Source organism: Sycon ciliatum, chromosome 6 (genome assembly GCF_964019385.1).
Source record: "Sycon ciliatum chromosome 6, ocSycCili1.1, whole genome shotgun sequence".
NCBI classification, from domain to species: Eukaryota; Metazoa; Porifera; class Calcarea; order Leucosolenida; family Sycettidae; genus Sycon; species Sycon ciliatum.
In genome coordinates, this window is record NC_088648.1 from 35642386 (window position 1) to 35663038 (window position 20653).

The window sequence follows — 20653 nt, forward strand, 5'->3', positions numbered from 1 at the left end:
TGCCACCTAAATCTATCCCTCCAACAGTCTTCAGTGAATTTCACTTCAAGAAGTAACCGAACAAACACTTTAATGAACATTGGTTTCACTGTAGCGGTGGTCTGTGGAATAGTTAGCGTCACCTCGCGTATTTTTGTATGTCTTAGGAAATTCAGGTTTGCCTATCTTTATACCAATTGTTATCCCAGTTCTGCATACTTACCGATGTCATGTTTAAATACATGAATTGCCTGTGTGTAAAACTGAGCTATTGTTTGGCAGCTATGTACAGCAGTTGACTCGAGCACATAAACCTACGGGTATTGCCCCGTAACAGTGCACATATCGTGAGTTTGATTCCCATATGGCTCATCAACTGGATGAGATTATCTCTCAATTCTCTTTTTTTGTCCCCACCAGTCACAGATGATTTTTCTAACAATTTTTTGGCACGCCTATTGGAGAGAAACTGCAAATATCTTGTGCATAACTATAAAAATTATTCCCAATTTCCTGGTTTCGCGTCTCTCAAACCACACCTGCTAGATTCAAGAGGCTATTTTTGTTTATTTTTTATTTTTATGTTGCATAACGAACGCAAACAGCAAAGGCACTATCCCACGCAAGAATGCTCAACTGCTACAAGAGCAGAAGCGGAATACTCATTCCGCGGACAGAACTGTTTCGTCCTCTGTGGACTCGTCAGCGCATTATTATTATTATTGTTGTTATTCAAACTCGGATAATGAGCCAGTATTAAAATGTAAAAAAGAGAAGAAACGCATAAGAACGAGTTATGCAGCAACTATCCCCGACTGTAACAAGATGATAAACGGTCAGAAAGTGCGATACCATAGCACAAAACGGAAAGGCTACTGAGACATTCAGCGACCCGAGACCTAGCTCTAACAAATGTCCAGTGCCCACACCGACAGCCTTCCAACCTGGAAGGTTCATGGCTACGTAGGACCGAAGAGGGGAAGGTAAGAGCAGCAAAAATGTGCACAAGCTAAGCCCCGCGGCAACAAAGAATGCCGGCTGTTACAGGACGATGACGAGGCCAGATAATAACAGGACAATGCGGTCTGACTACAATTCAAAACAGCAAAGCAACACACCACCCAACTTGGGTGGGTCAGCAATATCAGAGATAAAGGAAGGGGGAAGCTTTGCGTAAACGAATTGTACAAACCCGGACGCCAATATCTAACGGTACTCCTCATGCATGACACTATTGTGGAAGAGTCTACTACATCGCTGGGCTCACCTTCCCCTCTTCGGTCCTACGTAACCATGAACCTTCCCAGTTGGAAGGCTGTTGGTTTGCGCACTGGAGATGTGTTAGAGCTAGGTCTCGGGTCGCTGAATGTCTCAGTAGCCTGTCAGTTTTGTGCCATGGTATCGCGCTTTCTGACCGTTTATCATTTTTGGTTTTACACACAATTTTTGATAGGGTAATCCCCACAAAGGTCTTCTTACACGGTACCCTAAATGTGCCAATAAAAGGTTACGAGATCGAGAAACAGATGTGCATAGGCGAATGTCAGCAGGTAGAGAGTTCCAACGATCTGAGCCTAGAAAACTAAGAGAAAAAGACCATACCGATTTGAAGCAGTGGAAAGAGCCACATACTCCTGCCTCTATGCTGACTCTCTGGACTTGATTTAAAAGTTCTTGCGCCTCACTGACAGGCTTTCCAGGCCGGAAAAACTCAAATGTGTGCGAGCCACCCAGGAGCCAAAAAATGCATTTACAATTTTTTCACATTTTCTTGCCCATTCTGTCCATGCGCGGGATCCAAACTTAAAACAAGTCCACCAGCAGCCATGTGTGGTGGGATATGGCCCTCAACGTGGCCCTGGAATCTGAACTAAAATAAAATTTGCATTCCTTTTGTGTTGTAATAATTGATAAATATGGTGGTAAAGACACACCTGGCAATATGGCGGTAAGCACACGCCTGCCCACATACGCTCTCTAAGCTGCAAAGTTCTAACACAGAGCTCTCCTTTTCACCACCACCACCATCAGTTCGCGCCTGGCGTCTAGTCGATGCATGGTTGGCGGTATCCGACATAGCAGGCTGGTACATCAAGTAGCGCATGGCACATAGAAGATGACACAGCAACGACATTGCTCGATTGCGACGCACGTTTCGTCCCCGCTGGACTCATCAGGCAATCTTCTTCTTGGATGTCTTCATACGGAGCTTGGCTCGGGAGAATGAAGATGAAGACACCACTACAGCTGTACTTATGGTTGATTAATATGGTGGTAAAGACACACCTGGCAATATGGCGGTAAACACACGCCTGCCCACACACGCTCTCTAAGCTGCAAAGTTCTAGCACAGAGCTCTTCTTCTCACCACCACCACCATCAGTTCGCGCCTGGTGCCTAGTCGATGCATGGTTGGCATCCAAGAAGAAGATTGCCTGATGAGTCCAGCGGTGACGAAACGTACGTCGCAATCGAGCTATGCCGTTGCAGTGTCATCTTCTATGTGCCCTGCGCTACTTGATGTACCAGCCTGCTATGTCGGATACCGCCAACCATGCATCGACTAGGCGCCAGGCGCGAACTGATGGTGGTAGTGGTGAGAAGCAGAGGTCTGTGGCAGAACTTTGCAGCTAAGAGAGCGTGTGTGGGCAGGCGTGTGTTTACCGCAATATAGCCAGGTGTGTCTTTACCACCATATTTATCAACCATAAGTACAGCTGCAGTGGTGTCTTCAACTTCATTCACCTGTTGTAATAATAATAAAAAAGCAAATCGAAAGCGATTAGCTCTGTGTGGCTGTCGAAAAATGCCATGGGGAAGATATAATCTCGGGGAAGATTGTGGAAGCGCCCTCTGGAAATGGCTGCCACCTAAAACCATCTCCTCCACCAGTTTTACCCCTTTAACCGTCAGAACATACATTTGTAGGTCGAATACGTTTAAAAAGTGTTTGTTCGGTTCCTTCTTGAAGTGAAATTCACTTAAAACTGGTGAAGGAGATGGTCGTAGGTGGAAGCAATTTCCAGAGAGCGCTGCCACAATCTTCCCCGAGATTATATCTTCCCCGTGGCGTTTTTCGACACCCACACAGAGCTAATGGCTTTCGATTTGCTTTTTTCAATATTATTACAACACAAAAGGCGGGTTGCAAAAATACCTGTCCGAATCATCTTTTTTCCATTGCTTTTTCTTCTAAAATGTATTTTTCTTCACCATTAAGATGGTTTTTGCTTCGTTTCCATCGCTTACATTGATATTAGAGTAAACCGAATGTCACTTCAGCTCGCCCTACTTATTGCCATATAAAAGGAATGCAAATATTGTATTTTAGTTCAGATTCCAGGGCCACGTTGAGGGGCCATATCCCACCACCCATGGCTGCTTCTGGACTTGTTTTAAGTTTGGATCCCGCGCACGGACAGAATGGGCATGAAAATGTAAACACAATTGTAAATGCATTTTTTACTCCTGGTTGTGTCGCATACCATGGCACTATGCCGGAAGTTTGAACTTTTCCGGCCTAGAAAGCCTGTCAGTGAGGCGCAAGAACTTTTATATCATGTCCAGGCAGCCAGCATAGTGGCTGGAGTGTGTGGTGCAAATTTCACTCAAAACCATTTAGACACACCAAAGTTTAGGTCTATGTCAACATTATGTCAGCCTCTGCTCTTCCCCTGCTTCAAATCGGTATGGTCTTTTTCTCTTAGTTTTCTAGCTCAGATCGTTGGAACTCTCAACCTGCTGACATTCGCCTATGCACATCTGTTTCTCGCTTCCGTAACCTTGTATTGGCACATTTAAGGTACCGTGTAAGAAGGCCTTAGGTGAGCACTCTTGCGTGGGTTAGTGCCTTTGCTGTTTGCATTATGCAAAAATAAATAAAGAATATACAAAAATAACCTCTTGAATCTAGCAGGTGCGGTTTGGGACACACGAATACTGGAAACTGGGAATATAGTTATGCAAAAGATGTTGCAGTTTCTCTCCAATAGGCGTGTCAAAAGGTTGTTAGAAAAATCATCTGTGACCGGTGGGGACAAAAAAGAGATTTGATAGATAATCTCATTGCCTGGATGAGCCATACGGGAATCGAACCCAAGAAATGTGCACTGTACACGGGGCAATACCGGTAGGTTTATGTGCTCGAGTCAACTGCTGTACACAGCTGCCAAACAGTAGCTCAGTTTTACACACAGGCAATTCATGTATTTAAACATGACATCGGTAAGTATGCAGAACTGGAATAACAATTGGTATAAAGTTAGGCAAACTTGAATTTCCTAAGACATACGAAAATACGCGAGGTGACGCTAACTATTCCACAGACCACCGCTACAGTGAAACCAATGTTCATTAAAGTGTTTGTTCGGTTCCTCCTTGAGGTGAAATTCACTTAAAACTGGTGGAGTAGATGGTCTTAGGTGGCAGCAATTTCCAGAGAGCGCTGCCACAATCTTCTCCGAGATTATATTTTCCCCATGGCATCTTTCGACAGCCACACAGAGCTAATCGCTTTCGATATGCTTTCTTCAATATAATTACAACACAAAAGGAGTGTTGCAAAAATACCTGTTCGAATCATCTTTTTCCATCGCTTTTCTCTTCTAACATGTATTTTTTCTCACCATTTAGATGGTTTTTGCATCGTCTCAATCGCTTACATTGATATTAGAGTTATCCAAATGTCACTTCAGCTCGTTTTACTTATTGCCATATAAAAGGAATGCAAATATTGTATTTTATATCAGATTCCAGGGCCACGTTGAGGGGCCATGTCCCACCACTCATGGCTGCTTCTGGACTTGTTTTAAGTTTGGAACCCACGCACGGACAGAATGGGCATGAAAATGTGAAAAAATTGTAAATGCACTTTTGTACTCCTTGTTTTGTCGCATACTATGGCACTATGCCGGAAGTTTGAACTTTTCCGGCACAGAAAGCCTGTCAGTGATGCGCAAGAACTTTTGAATCATAGTTGCTGGAGCGTGTGGTGCAAATTTCACTCAAATCCTTTCAGAGACACCAAAGTTCAGGTCAATTTACTGTCAACATTATGTCAGCCCCTGCTCTTCCCCCTTTTTCAAATCGGTATGGTCTTTTTCTCTTAGTTTTCTAGGCTCAGATCGTTGGAACTCTCTACCTGCTGACATTTGTCTATGCACATCTGTTTCTCGCTTCCGTAACCTTTTATTGGCACATTTAGGGTACCGTGTAAGAAGGCCTTAGGTGAGCACTCGTGCGTGAGGTAGTGCCTTTGCTGTTTGCGTTATGCAAAACTAAATAAAGAATACACAAAAATAACCTCTTGAATCTAACAGGTGGGGGTTGGGAGACACGAAACTTGGAAATTGGGAACATAGTTATTCACAAGATATTTGCAGTGTCTCTCCAATAGGCGTGTCAAAAGATTGTTAGAAAAATCATCTGTGACCGATGGGGACAAAAAAAGAGATTTGAGAGATAATCTCACAGTCTGGATGAGCCATATGGGAATCGATCCCACGAGATGTGCACTGTATACGGGGCAATACCCGTAGGTTTATGTGTTCGAGTCAACTGCTGTACATAGTTGCCACACAATAGCTCAGTTTTACACACAGACACTTCATGTATTTGAACATGACATCGGTAAGTATTCAGAACTGGGATAACAATTGGTATAAAGTTCGGCAAACCCGAATTTCCTAAGACATACAAAAACACGCGAGGTGACGCTAACTATTCCACAGACCACCGCTACAGTGAAACCAATGTTCATTAAAGTGTTTGTTCAGTTCCTCCTTGAAGTGAAATTCACTAAAAACTGGTGGAAAAGATGGTCTTAGGTGGCAGCCATTTCCAGAGAGCGCTGCCACAATCTTCCCCGAGACTATGTCTTCCCCATGGCATTTTTCGACAGCCACACAGACCTAATCGCTTTCGATTTGCTTTCTTCAATATTATGACAACACAAAAGGAGTGTTGTAAAAAAACCTGTTCGAATCATCTTTTTTCCGTCGCTTTTCTCTTCTTACATGTATTTTTCCTCACCATTTAGATTGTTCTTGCATCGTCTCCATCGCTTACGTTGATATTAGAGTTATCCAAATGTCACTTCAGCTCGTTCTACTTATTGCCATGTAAAAGGAATGCAAATATTGTATTTTAGTTCAGATTCCAGGGCCACGTTGAGGGGCCATGTCCCACCACTCATGGCAGCTTCTGGATTGTTATAAGTTTGGATCCCGCGCACGGACAGAATGGGCATGAAAATGTGAAAAAATTGAAAATGCATTTGTTTACTCCTCGTTGGGTCGCATACCGTGGCACTTTGCTGGAAGTTTGAATTTCTGGCCTAGAAAGCCTGTCAATGATGCGCAAGAACTTTTAAATCATGTCCAGACGGCCAACATAGTAGCTGAAGTGTGTGGTGCACATTTCACTCAAATCCATTCAGAGACACCAAAGTTAAGGTCAATTTCATGTCAACATTATGTAAGCCCCTGCTCTTCCCCCTGCTTCAAATCGGTATGGTGTTTTTCCCTTAGTTTTCTAAACTCAGATCGTTGGAACTCTCTACCAGCTGACATTTGGCTATGCACATCTGTTTCTCGCTTCCGTAACCTTGTATTGGCACATTTAGGGTGCCGTGTAAGAAGACCTTAGATGAGCACTCTTGCGTGGGGGAGTGCCTTTGCTGTTTGCGTGATGCAAAATAAATAAAGAATAAACAAAAATAACCTCTTGAATCTAGCAGTTGCGGTTTGGGTGACACGAAACCTGGAAATTGGAAATATTGTTATTAACAAGATATTTGATCCGAGGACTGCGCACCGTTTCCGCCGGATAATTCACCCTTCCTGCGCTTCAGTTTTCCAGCCAGGTTGTCGCCTGAAAGTCGACCTAGTACAAGGCCGGTTATTTATTTCGATCAGGGAGTCGTAAAATACCAGGGAGTCGTAATTTTACGACTCCCTGATTTCGATCAACTTCTCGACGATCTCTTTTGTGATCTTGATTCGTCGGCCGCCACATCGTGAACGACTGCGAGAGAGATCAGCAAACTGGACGGAGCGATGCTGGTGCTTTCTGCACGAGTTTCTGGACGACGCGTTTGATGAAATTCTGTCAAGGAAACAGCGATTGCAGCGATTTCAATCCGCCAGGAGGCACTCGAGAACGATCGCCTAGAAGGTTCTGGTACTCCGTGACAATCCCCCATCTCAGCGGGGTGTTGATTTCAGCACCAGGCCTTCTCTGTGTTGTACGAGAAGCAACAGGGGTCCTTTGATGACAAAAATTGGACGCAAAATGCTCGAGTCGACTAGGATCCTGAGCCGCTGCCTCCTTTGGAGTTGGAGCCATTTCTTCTTCAACATCACAAATAGACAACTGAATGATAGTGTTAGATAGCTGTAAAGTTTATTCCGTCCTGAGATTATTTTAATTTTTTTGGTTGATGTTCGAAGCGAAACGCACATTTTAATAAGTCGGACCAAGTAAAAGGTATTTTTCCTCACCATTTAGATGGTTTTTGCATCGTCTTCATCGCCTACATTGATATCAGAGTTATTCAAATGTCACTTCAGCTCGTCCTACTTATTGCCATATAAAAGGAATGCAAATATTGTATTTTAGTTCAGATTCCAGGGCCACGTTGAGGGGCCATATCCCACCACCCATGGCTCCTTCTGGACTTGTTTTAAGTTTGGATCCCACGCACGGACAGAATGGCATGAAAACGTGAAAAAATTGTAAATGCATTATTTTTTACTCCTCGTTGTGTCGCATACCGTAGCACTATGCCGGAAGTTTGAACTTTTCCGGCCTAGAAAGCCTGTCAGTGATGTGCAAGAACTTTTAAGTCATGTCCAGACGGCCAGCATAGTGGCTGGAGTGTGTGGTGCAAATTTCACTCAAATCCATTCAGAGACCCCAAAGTTAAGGTCAATTTCATGTCAACATTATGTCAGCCCCTGCTCTTCCCCCTGCTTCAAATCGGTATGGTCTTTTTCTCTTAGTTTTCTAGGCTCAGATCGTTGGAACTCTCTACCTGCTGACATTTGCCTATGCACATCTGTTTCTCGCTTCCGTAACCTTTTATTGGCACATTTAGGGTACCGTGTAAGAAGGCCTTAGGTGAGCACTCTTGCGTGTGGTAGTGCCTTTGCTGTTTGCGTTATGCAAAAATAAATAAAGAATACACAAAATAACCTCTTGAATCTAACAGGTGGGCTTGGGAGACACGAAACTTGGAAATTGGGAACATAGTTATTCACAAGATATTTGCAGTGTCTCTCCAATAGGCGTGTCAAAAGATTGTTAGAAAAATCATCTGTGACCGATGGGGACAAAAAAAGAGATTTGAGAGATAATCTCACAGTCTGGATGAGCCATATGGGAATCGATCCCACGAGATGTGCACTGTATACGGGGCAATACCCGTAGGTTTATGTGTTCGAGTCAACTGCTGTACATAGTTGCCACACAATAGCTCAGTTTTACACACAGACACTTCATGTATTTGAACATTACATCGGTAAGTATGCAGAACTGGGATAACAATTGGTATAAAGTTCGGCAAACCTGAATTTCCTAAGACATACAAAAACACGCGAGGTGACGCTAACTATTCCACAGACCACCGCTACAGTGAAACCAATGTTCATTAAAGTGTTTGTTCGGTTCCTCCTTGAAGTGAAATTCACTAAAAACTGGTGGAGAAGATGGTCTTAGGTGGCAGCCATTTCCAGAGAGCGCTGCCACAATTTTCCCCGAGACTATATCTTCCCCATGGCATTTTTCGACAGCCACACAGAGCTAATCGCTTTCGATTTGCTTTCTTCAATATTATGACAACACAAAAGGAGTGTTGTAAAACTACCTGTTCGAATCATCTTTTTTCCGTCGCTTTTCTCTTCTTACATGTATTTTTCCTCACCATTTAGATTGTTCTTGCATCGTCTCCATCGCTTACGTTGATATTAGAGTTATCCAAATGTCACTTCAGCTCGTTCTACTTATTGCCATATAAAAGGAATGCAAATATTGTATTTTAGTTCAGATTTAAGGGCCACGTTGAGGGGCCATGTCCCACCACTCATGGCAGCTTCTGGATTGTTTTAAGTTTGGATCCCGCGCACGGACAGAATGGGCATGAAAATGTGAAAAAATTGAAAATGCATTTGTTTACTCCTCGTTGTGTCGCATACCGTGGCACTTTGCTGGAAGTTTGAATTTCTGGCCTAGAAAGCCTGTCAATGATGCGCAAGAACTTTTAAATCATGTCCAGACGGCCAGCATAGTAGCTGAAGTGTGTGGTGCACATTTCACCCAAATCCATTCAGAGACACCAAAGTTAAGGTCAATTTCATGTCAACATTATGTAAGCCCCTGCTCTTCCCCCTGCTTCAAATCGGTATGGTCTTTTTCTCTTAGTTTTCTAAACTCAGATCGCTGGAACTCTCTACCAGCTGACATTTGGCTATGCACATCTGTTTCTCGCTTCCGTAACCTTGTATTGGCACATTTAGGGTGCCGTGTAAGAAGACCTTAGATGAGCACTCTTGCGTGGGGGAGTGCCTTTGCTGTTTGCGTGATGCAAAATAAATAAAGAATAAACAAAAATAACCTCTTGAATCTAGCAGGTGCGGTTTGGGTGACACGAAACCTGGAAATTGGAAATATTGTTATTAACAAGATATTTGATCCGAGGACTGCGCACCGTTTCCGCCGGAGAATTCACCCTTCCTGCGCTTCAGTTTTCCAGCCAGGTTGTCGCCTGAAAGTCGACCTAGTACAAGGCCGGTTATTTATTTCGATCAGGGAGTCGTAAAATACCAGGGAGTCGTAATTTTACGACTCCCTGATTTCGATCAACTTCTCGACGATCTCTTTTGTGATCTTGATTCGTCGGCCGCCACATCGTGAACGACTGCGAGAGAGATCAGCAAACTGGACGGAGCGATGCTGGTGCTTTCTGCACGAGTTTCTGGACGACGCGTTTGATGAAATTCTGTCAAGGAAACAGCGATTGCAGCGATTTCAATCCGCCAGGAGGCACTCGAGAACGATCGCCTAGAAGGTTCTGGTACTCCGTGACAATCCCCCATCTCAGCGGGGTGTTGATTTCAGCACCAGGCCTTCTCTGTGTTGTACGAGAAGCAACAGGGGTACTTTGATGACAAAAATTGGACGCAAAATGCTCGAGTCGACTAGGATCCTGAGCCGCTGCCTCCTTTGGAGTTGGAGCCATTTCTTCTTCAACATCACAAATAGACAACTGAATGATAGTGTTAGATAGCTGTAAAGTTTATTCCGTCCTGAGATTATTTTAATTTGTTTGGTTGATGTTCGAAGCGAAACGCACATTTTAATAAGTCGGACCAAGTAAAAGGTATTTTTCCTCACCATTTAGATGGTTTTTGCATCGTCTTCATCGCCTACATTGATATCAGAGTTATTCAAATGTCACTTCAGCTCGTCCTACTTATTGCCATATAAAAGGAATGCAAATATTGTATTTTAGTTCAGATTCCAGGGCCACGTTGAGGGGCCATATCCCACCACCCATGGCTCCTTCTGGACTTGTTTTAAGTTTGGATCCCACGCACGGACAGAATGGCATGAAAACGTGAAAAAAATTGTAAATGCATTATTTTTTACTCCTCGTTGTGTCGCATACCGTAGCACTATGCCGGAAGTTTGAACTTGTCCGGCCTAGAAAGCCTTTCAGTGATGTGCAAGAACTTTTAAGTCATGTCCAGACGGCCAGCATAGTGGCTGGAGTGTGTGGTGCAAATTTCACTCAAATCCATTCAGAGACCCCAAAGTTAAGGTCAATTTCATGTCAACATTATGTCAGCCCCTGCTCTTCCCCCTGCTTCAAATCGGTATGGTCTTTTTCTCTTAGTTTTCTAGGCTCAGATCGTTGGAACTCTCTACCTGCTGACATTTGCCTATGCACATCTGTTTCTCGCTTCCGTAACCTTTTATTGGCACATTTAGGGTACCGTGTAAGAAGGCCTTAGGTGAGCACTCTTGCGTGGGGTAGTGCCTTTGCTGTTTGCGTTATGCAAAAATAAATAAAGAATACACAAAAATAACCTCTTGAATCTAACAGGTGGGCTTGGGAGACACGAAACTTGGAAATTGGGAACATAGTTATTCACAAGATATTTGCAGTGTCTCTCCAATAGGCGTGTCAAAAGATTGTTAGAAAAATCATCTGTGACCGATGGGGACAAAAAAAGAGATTTGAGAGATAATCTCACAGTCTGGATGAGCCATATGGGAATCGATCCCACGAGATGTGCACTGTATACGGGGCAATACCCGTAGGTTTATGTGTTCGAGTCAACTGCTGTACATAGTTGCCACACAATAGCTCAGTTTTACTCACAGACACTTCATGTATTTGAACATTACATCGGTAAGTATGCAGAACTGGGATAACAATTGGTATAAAGTTCGGCAAACCTGAATTTCCTAAGACATACAAAAACATGCGAGGTGACGCTAACTATTCCACAGACCACCGCTACAGTGAAACCAATGTTCATTAAAGTGTTTGTTCGGTTCCTCCTTGAAGTGAAATTCACTAAAAACTGGTGGAGAAGATGGTCTTAGGTGGCAGCCATTTCCAGAGAGCGCTGCCACAATCTTCCCCGAGACTATATCTTCCCCATGGCATTTTTCGACAGCCACACAGAGCTAATCGCTTTCGATTTGCTTTCTTCAATATTATGACAACACAAAAGGAGTGTTGTAAAAATACCTGTTCGAATCATCTTTTTTCCGTCGCTTTTCTCTTCTTACATGTATTTTTCCTCACCATGTAGATTGTTCTTGCATCGTCTCCATCGCTTACGTTGATATTAGAGTTATCCAAATGTCACTTCAGCTCGTTCTACTTATTGCCATATAAAAGGAATGCAAATATTGTATTTTAGTTCAGATTTAAGGGCCACGTTGAGGGGCCATGTCCCACCACTCATGGCAACTTCTGGATTGTTTTAAAATTGGATCCCGCGCACGGACAGAATGGGCATGAAAATGTGAAAAAATTGAAAATGCATTTTTTACTCCTCGTTGTGTCGCATACCGTGGCACTATGCTGGAAGTTTGAATTTCTGGCCTAGAAAGCCTGTCAGTGATGCGCAAGAACTTTTAAATCATGTCCAGACGGCCAGCATAGTAGCTGAAGTGTGTGGTGCACATTTCACCCAAATCCATTCAGAGACACCAAAGTTAAGGTCAATTTCATGTCAACATTATGTAAGCCCCTGCTCTTCCCCCTGCTTCAAATCGGTATGGTCTTTTTCTCTTAGTTTTCTAAACTCAGATCGCTGGAACTCTCTACCAGCTGACATTTGGCTATGCACATCTGTTTCTCGCTTCCGTAACCTTGTATTGGCACATTTAGGGTGCCGTGTAAGAAGGCCTTAGATGAGCACTCTTGAGTGGGGGAGTGCCTTTGCTGTTTGCGTGATGCAAAAATAAATAAAGAATAAACACCGAAGGATGTACCCAGAGTGCTTGACAGTGCTCAACACCACAAAGGCAGAGCGTAATACACTACAGAACAACAAGGACAATCAAGGCTTGTTTGCTGCTACTTTAAGTTTCATGCTCACGCAATCATCAGGCAACATGTTGCCTGATGATTGCGTAAGCATGAAACTTAAAGTAGCAGCAAACAAGCCTTGATTGTCCTTGTTGTTCTGTAGTGTAAAGAATAAACAAAAATAACCTCTTGAATCTAGCAGGTGCGGTTTGGGTGACACGAAACCTGGAAATTGGAAATATTGTTATTAACAAGATATTTGCACTTTCTCTCCAATAGGCGTGTCAAAAGATTGTTAGAAAAATCATCTGTGACCGATGGGGGCAACAAAAGAGATTTGAGAGATAATCTCACGGTCTGGATGAGCCATATGGGAATCGATCCCAGGAGATGTGCACTGTGTACGGGGCAATACGCGTAGGTTTATGTGTTCGAGTCAACTGCTGTACATAGTTGCCACACAATAGCTCAGATATACACACAGACACTTCATTTATTTGAACATGACATCGGTAAGTATGCAGAACTGGAATAACAATTGGTATAAAGTTAGGCAAACTTGAATTTCCTAAGACATACAAAAATACGCGAGGTGACGCTAACTATTCCACAGACCACCGCTACACTGGGAGCGGTTTTTCCAGCCGTGCTGCTACCCACAGTTAACTGGGAACTTGTGGCCAGGCACAAGGGGTACATGGATGCAGCTAATGGGGTCGTTTTCGGCACTTGTGCCAGTGGTTGTGAGACTTATCCACTCACCCCCACCGTTAGGCGCTGCATCTGCCGCTAGGGTTTATCGGGTGTTAGCGGCCGTCGTGAGTTCCCTTCGGGAACGGACACGATAATTTACTTTACTTTTTACCGCTACAGTGAAACCAATGTTCATTAAAGTGTTTGTTCGGTTCCTTCTTGAGGTTAAATTCACTTAAACCTGGTGGAGGAGATGGTCTAGGCCTTGACAGATTATGCTAATATTTCCATGAAATTATGCTTTTCGTATTATGCAAGCATAATCTGTCAAGGCCTAAGATGGTCTTAGGTGGCAGCCTTTTCCAGAGAGCGCTGCCACAATCTTCACCGAGATTATATCTTCCCCATGTCATTTTTCTACAGCCACACAGAGCTAATCGCGTTCGATTTGCTTTTTTCAATATTATTACAACACAAAAGGAGCGTCGTGAAATTACCTGTTCGAATCATCTTTTTCCATCCTTTCCGTGGCACTATGCCGGAAGTTAAAAATTGACCTTAACTTTGGGGTCTCTGAATGGATTTGAGTGAAATTTGCACCACACACTCCAGCCACTATGCTGGCCGTCTGGACATGACTTAAAAGTTCTTGCACATCACTGACAGGCTTTCTAGGCCGGAAAAGTTCAAACTTCCGGCATAGTGCTACGGTATGCGACACAACGAGGAGTAAAAAATAATGCATTTACAATTTTTTCACGTTTTCATGCCATTCTGTCCGTGCGTGGGATCCAAACTTAAAACAAGTCCAGAAGGAGCCATGGGTGGTGGGATATGGCCCCTCAACGTGGCCCTGGAATCTGAACTAAAATACAATATTTGCATTCCTTCAATATGGCAATAAGTAGGACGAGCTGAAGTGACATTTGGATAACTCTGATATCAATGTAGGCGATGAAGACGATCCAAAAACCATCTAAATGGTGAGGAAAAATACCTTTTACTTGTAGAAGAAAAAAGCGAAGGAAAAAAGATGATTCGACCAGGTATTTTTACAACACTCCTTTTGTGTTGGAATAATATTGAAAAAAGTAAATCGAAAGCGATTAGCTCTGTGTGGCTGTCGAAAAATGACATGGGCAAGATATAATCTCGGAGAAGATTGTTGCAGCGCTCTCTGGAAATGGCTGCCACCTTAAAGACCATCTCCTCCACCAGTTTTAAGTGAATTTCACTTCAAGAAGGAACCGAACAAACACTTTAATGAACATTGGTTTCACTGTAGCGGTGGTCTGTTGAATAGTTAGCGTCACGTCGTGTATTTTTACATGTCTTAGGAAATTCAAGTTTGCCTAACTTTATACCAATTGTTATCCCAGTTCTGCATACTTACCGATAATAATAATAATAATGACAGTTCGCATTTCACTCATTGCATGAGGTCAACGCATCTGTTAACAATTTCGAGCCAAGCAGCTCTATCAGAAGCAGATTGCACAGCATCCAGAAGCGACAGATTAATGCATTGTAAGTCTTTCTTTACAACGTCGATCCATCTCAGACGTGGCCGTCCTCGGGGTCGTCGTATGTCTGTTGTGTTGATCGACATTAGGAGGGCTTGGAAAGAGGACGATTCTTCGCCTTCCCTCACTACATGGCCGAACCACAGCAGTCTCCGTTGCCTGCAGACTTGGGATAGTGGGGTCTGCTCGGTTCTGGCATACAGCGCTGTGTTCGAGATTCGTTGTGGGTACGTGATACCAATGATGGTACGTAGTTTCTTCCGGTGCCATACATTGACGACGTCGGTTAATGTTTGCGATAAGGTCCAAAGCGCACAATTATACAGCAAGACAGGCAATATCAGGCAGGAAAACATACACAGCCTGGAATTCAGGTTGTGGCGTTTCCATGGAATGCCTGCAAATGCCCGATTTGCAGCAGACACTCTGGCTGCTATGTCTTCTGCTGTGCCTAGCATACTCCCCAGCAGCTTCACCGATTTCCAGGAATCATCTTCCTTGGTCACAGTGAAATATTGAGTTTTTGCCACGTTCAGCTTCAGATTGTCATCCGAGAAAACGGGTTCACACACACGGACGGTTTCTTCCACAGATGATCGCTCGTTCTGATGGGCAGTGGTGTCGTCTGCGTATTGTGTGAAAGTTGCTGGTAGGTCTGACGAGGGTAGAGCTTGCTCTCGGATCCTTCGGCGTAAGTTATAAACATTATTGGTGAATTGGGTCACCCTGGACGACGCCGATGTTTGTTGGAAATGGTTTGCTTAGTTGTTTACCAAGCTTCGTGCGGGCTGTTGTGTTTGATACTAGGACTGCAGTGGTGGACGTTGGTGCGCCAGCAGTGGCTAACCTCTCCAGAGCAACCTGACGAATGACAGTGTCAAACGCACCGCTGAAGTCCAATAGTGCCGATGAATATGACCAGTCGCCAAGTAGTGCGCGCTCACACATCGTCCTGGCGTAAAAGACACCATCCGTGGTCGATCTGCCAGGGCGGAAACCAGCTTGGCTCTCTGCCACATATGACTGCACATGGAGTGTGTGTCGTCGAGTGAGTATTGACGTCAAGATCTTACGGACGACGGAAAGGAGCATAACGGGGCGGTAGCTTTTTGGATGTCCTAGAGGCTTGCCGGCTTTGTAGATGGGAACGATGAGGCCGCAGCGCATGTCGTCAGGACAGTACTCTGTAGCTTGAACAGCGTTGAAGAAATTCGTCAGCCAGGGTGCGAAAAGGTTTTTAGCTGACTTCAAAGCATCAGCACTGATACCATCAGGACCGACAGCACCACCAGACTTCTGCTTGATAATTGCAGACCGTACTTCTTCGATTGTGAATGGATCTTCCTCATTCGATTGCTGCCTGAGGTCGAGTGGCTGGCCATCAGTGTAAAATACCGATTCATAATATTCATTAAAGGCATTAAGATTCCATGAGATGTCTGCCATGATTCTGCCGTCTGCGTCAGCAAGACGCACAGGCGCAGCCTTCTTCCCAGAGCGTAGTTGGCGTAAGTTGTTGATGGCGTTGAAGTAGGACCGTGGGTCAGGGCGTAAAGCATCTACTTCAACAGCCTTACGTTGCCAATATTGCTCGCCCTCCTTCTGTAGTATCCTTCGAATCTCGTGGAGTTTTGCAGATCTTTCAATCTTTAAAGCTTTACGTTGCTCTGGATCAGGTTCAGCGTTTATGCGGCAGTGCAGATTCTTCTGTTCAGTGGATAAGGATGCAACGCGAGGGTTCGTTCTTGCTTTCGGAGCAGAACCAGTGGGCACTTTCCCGAATGCTTCCTGCGCTGCATCATGCGTAGCCCAGACGAATCCACACCATGCCTTATCCACGGTGGCATTGTCGATGTTTGCGGAGAGTGGAAGCAGAGAAGGTAACTTCTCCTTGAGACGGTCGCAGAACAGTTTCGACGATTCAGCGGTTGGACGGTTATAGCGATTGAAACATGGGTCTTGTTGTTTGACGGTCGGATGGACTTTAGAAAGTGCGATGCCAAGCACTGCAATAACAGGGTGATGATCAGAGCGCGTGGTGAAGCCTCCAAACGATCTTGCATCTAGAACCGCGGCCATGGTGGAACGTTTTACTATCACGTAATCTATCATATTCCCCACAGGCTTTCCATCCGCATGCACTAAACCATCAGAAAACCATGTTGAGCGATGTTGCATCCTGTGCTTGAACAGTGTGTTGGTTAGCACCAGCCGGTTGTCCTCGCAAAATTCTACAAGTCTGCATCCATTTGAGTTTGATATAGTGTGTTTAGAGTAGCATCCAACAGGGCTGACAGATCCCGGCCTCGAACTCCCAACTTTAGCATTCAAATCTCCTAATATCCATAATTCGTCACGGTTCTTCGTTTTCAATACAACATTGTTGAGAAGTTCGTAGAAGTTGTCAGCTTCCTGAGGGTTGATGGTGGATCGTTGAAGAGTTGGGGCATAGCAGCACACGACCGTGACAGCTCGACTGTCAGGTCGCGGGCTGAGTACCATTCGTACAGATACAACTCGGTCAGAGTGGAACTGATACGACAGAACATTATTTGAAAATTTCTTGTTGACGAGGATGGCACCGCCAGCGCGAGACGATTGACCTCCGGACCTATACAGCTTGTGGCCATCGCCGAGGGTATCAACTCCATTGTCGGCTATCCAGGTCTCCGTAATCCCAAGGATGTCGAGCTTGTAGGCCTCGAAATCTTCGGCGAGAGTTTGTTTTTTGATTTTTGATTTTAGTGAACGGACGTTGAAAGTCGCAACTCTACATGACGGCGTACGACGACGCTTCTGGAATATTGACTCAACTGCTTCATTATGACCTCTCATCTAATCACTGCCAGTATGCGTGGCTCCAAATTGTCCTAGGGAACAGCTACTCCTGCCAAAAAGCAGGAGCTGACGGTAGTTCAAACCGCCATCCAAAGTACTTACTTACAAGTACTTACCGATGTCGTGTTTAAATACATGAATTGCCTGTGTGTAAAACTGAGCTATTGTTTGGCAGCTATGTGCAGCAGTTGACTCGAGCACATAAACCTACCGGTATTGCCCCGAATACACTGCACATTCCGTGGGTTCGATTCCCATATGGCTCATCAAGTGGTTGAGATTATCTGACAAATCTCTTTTTTTTGTCCCCACCGGTCACAGATGATTTTTCTAACAATCTTTTGAGACCCCTATTGGGGAGAAACTGCAAATATCTTGTGAATAACTATATTCCCAATTTCCAGGTTTCGTGTCTCCCAACCCCCACCTGCTAGATTCAAGAGGTTATTTTTGAGTATTCTTCATTTATTTTTGCATAACGCAACTCTCTGTTTTTGGGCCTTTGCTTTTCTGCGTCTACATTCGCCGGGTACCCGATATATTTCACCAGAGTGTCGTGCAGCTGTACGCTGATGATATTGCGTTCTACGTATTCGGCTCTGATATGGCTACAATTATGCTACGCTTGCAGGATAGTATGCGGTTGCTAGAGCAATACCTTGATGAGAAAGGCCTTCTGCTCAACCCCACTAAAACACAGTTCATGTTGATACGGCGTCCTGCCCTGCCTGCACTGAGCCCAGCCCTGTACCTGACCTGTAAAGGTATTGTCATTTCCCCTGTCTCTACTGTGAAATACCTCGGTATACTAATCGATGAGCATCTCACGTTCCGCCCACAAGTAGAAAAGGTGTGTTCAGTGGTCTTCGCTAAACTAGCCTGTTTTGCTCATGGCCGTCGCAATTTATCAGCTACAGCTCGGAGAACTTTCTTCTTGTCAATTATACAGTCTACTCTAGAGTATGCAAGTAATGCGTATGTGCACTGTTTGAAAACTACCCTATATAACAGGCTTGTAACGGTCAGCCATATTGCGATGAAGAAGGCATTTGGTTTAGATAGAATGACCCCAACTGCATTAGTTTTACAACGGTGTCATCTGTATTCGTTTGAGCAACGAGTTAATTTGAAACTATGCGTTTTGGTCTATCGCTGCATGTCATCAATTACTAGCCCCCTCCTTCAGTTACTGTTTCTCCTGCGTTCAGTTGGCCCGCACACAAATGCTCGTACTCGTGGCCAGGATACAGCTGCCTTAGTATTACCTACTGTACATATTTGGTATGGACTGCGCTCAGTTTCTTTGCTGGCGGCAGGTCGGTAGAACACTCTTCCTCCAAACTGTCGTCAGGCACAATCTGCTGGTACTTTTGCTCACCTCACAAAGATTTACCTAGGGTTCCCTGTAACAAGGCCATGCCTGTTGGGACTCCCCTAGACAAATAATAAATACTACTACTACTACTACTACTACTACTACTACTACTGCTACGCAAACAGCAAAGGCACTACCCCACGCAAGAGCGCTCACCTAAGGCCTTCTTACACGGTACCCTAAATGTGCCAATACAAGGTTAAGGAAGCGAGAAACAGATGTGCATAGGCGAATGTCAGCAAGTAGAGAGTTCCAACGATCTGAGCCAATAAAACTAAGAGAAAAAGACCATACCGATTTGAAGCAGGGGAGAGCAGGGGTGGACATAATGTTGACAGTAAATTGACCTTAACTTTGGTGTCTCTGAATGGATTTGAGTGAAATTTGCACAACACACTCCAGCCACTATGATTCAAAAGTTCTTGCGCATCACTGACAGGCTTTCTGTGCCGGAAAAGTTCAAACTTCCGGCATAGTGCCATGGTATGCGACAAAACGAGGAGTAAAAAAATGCATTTACAATTTTTTTCACATTTTCATGCCCATTCTGTCCGTGGGCGGGATCCAAACTTAAAACAAGTCCAGAAGCAGCCATGAGTGGTGGGACATGGCCCCTCAACGTGGCCCTGGAATCTGATATAAAATACAATATTTGAATTCCTTTTATATGGCAATAAGTAAAACGAGCTGAAGTGTTATTTGGATAACTCTAATATCAATGTAAGCGATCGAGACGATGCAAAAACCATCTAAATGGTGAGGAAAAATACATGTAAGAAGAGAAAAGCGATGGAAAAAAGATGATTCGAACAGGTATTTTTACAACACTCCTTTTGTGTTGTCATAAAAGATTGAGTATTTCGCTCCTGCTCTTGTAGCAGTTGAGCACTCTTGTGTGGGGTAGTGCCTTTGCTGTTTGCGTTATGCAGAGCTCACTGACTTGTCAGTTTGAGCACTCTGGCAAGGTACGTTCGGGCCTGATTGGAAATTTTTATTTCCATTGCTATTAGGTTCGGCCTCATTTCCTCTGTTCTGCGCTGATGAGTTCAAAAAGAACGAAACAGCATGCTGTCCGCAGATTGAGTATTTCGCTCCTGCTCTTGTAGCAGTTGAGCACTCTTGCGTGGGGTAGTGCCTTTGCTGTTTGCGTTATGCAGAGCTCACTGACTTGTCAGTTTGAGCACTCTGGCAAGGTACGTTCGGGCCTGATTGGAAATTTTTATTTCCATTGCTATCAGGTTCGGCCTCATTTCCTCTGTTCTGCGCTGATGAGTTCAAAAAGAACGAAACAGCATGCTGTCCGCAGATTGAGTATTTCGCTCCTGCTCTTGTAGCAGTTGAGCACTCTTGCGTGGGGTAGTGCCTTTGCTGTTTGCGTTATGCAGAGCTCACTGACTTGTCAGTTTGAGCACTCTGGCAAGGTACGTTCGGGCCTGCTTGGAAATTTTTAATTCCATTGCTATCAGGTTCGGCCTCATTTCCTCTGTTCTGCGCTGATGAGTTCAAAAAGAACGAAACAGCATGCTGTCCGCAGATTGAGTATTTCGCTCCTGCTCTTGTAGCAGTTGAGCACTCTTGCGTGGGGTAGTGCCTTTGCTGTTTGCGTTATGCAGAGCTCACTGACTTGTCAGTTTGAGCACTCTGGCAAGGTACGTTCGGGCCTGATTGGAAATTTTGATTTCCATTGCTATCAGGTTCGGC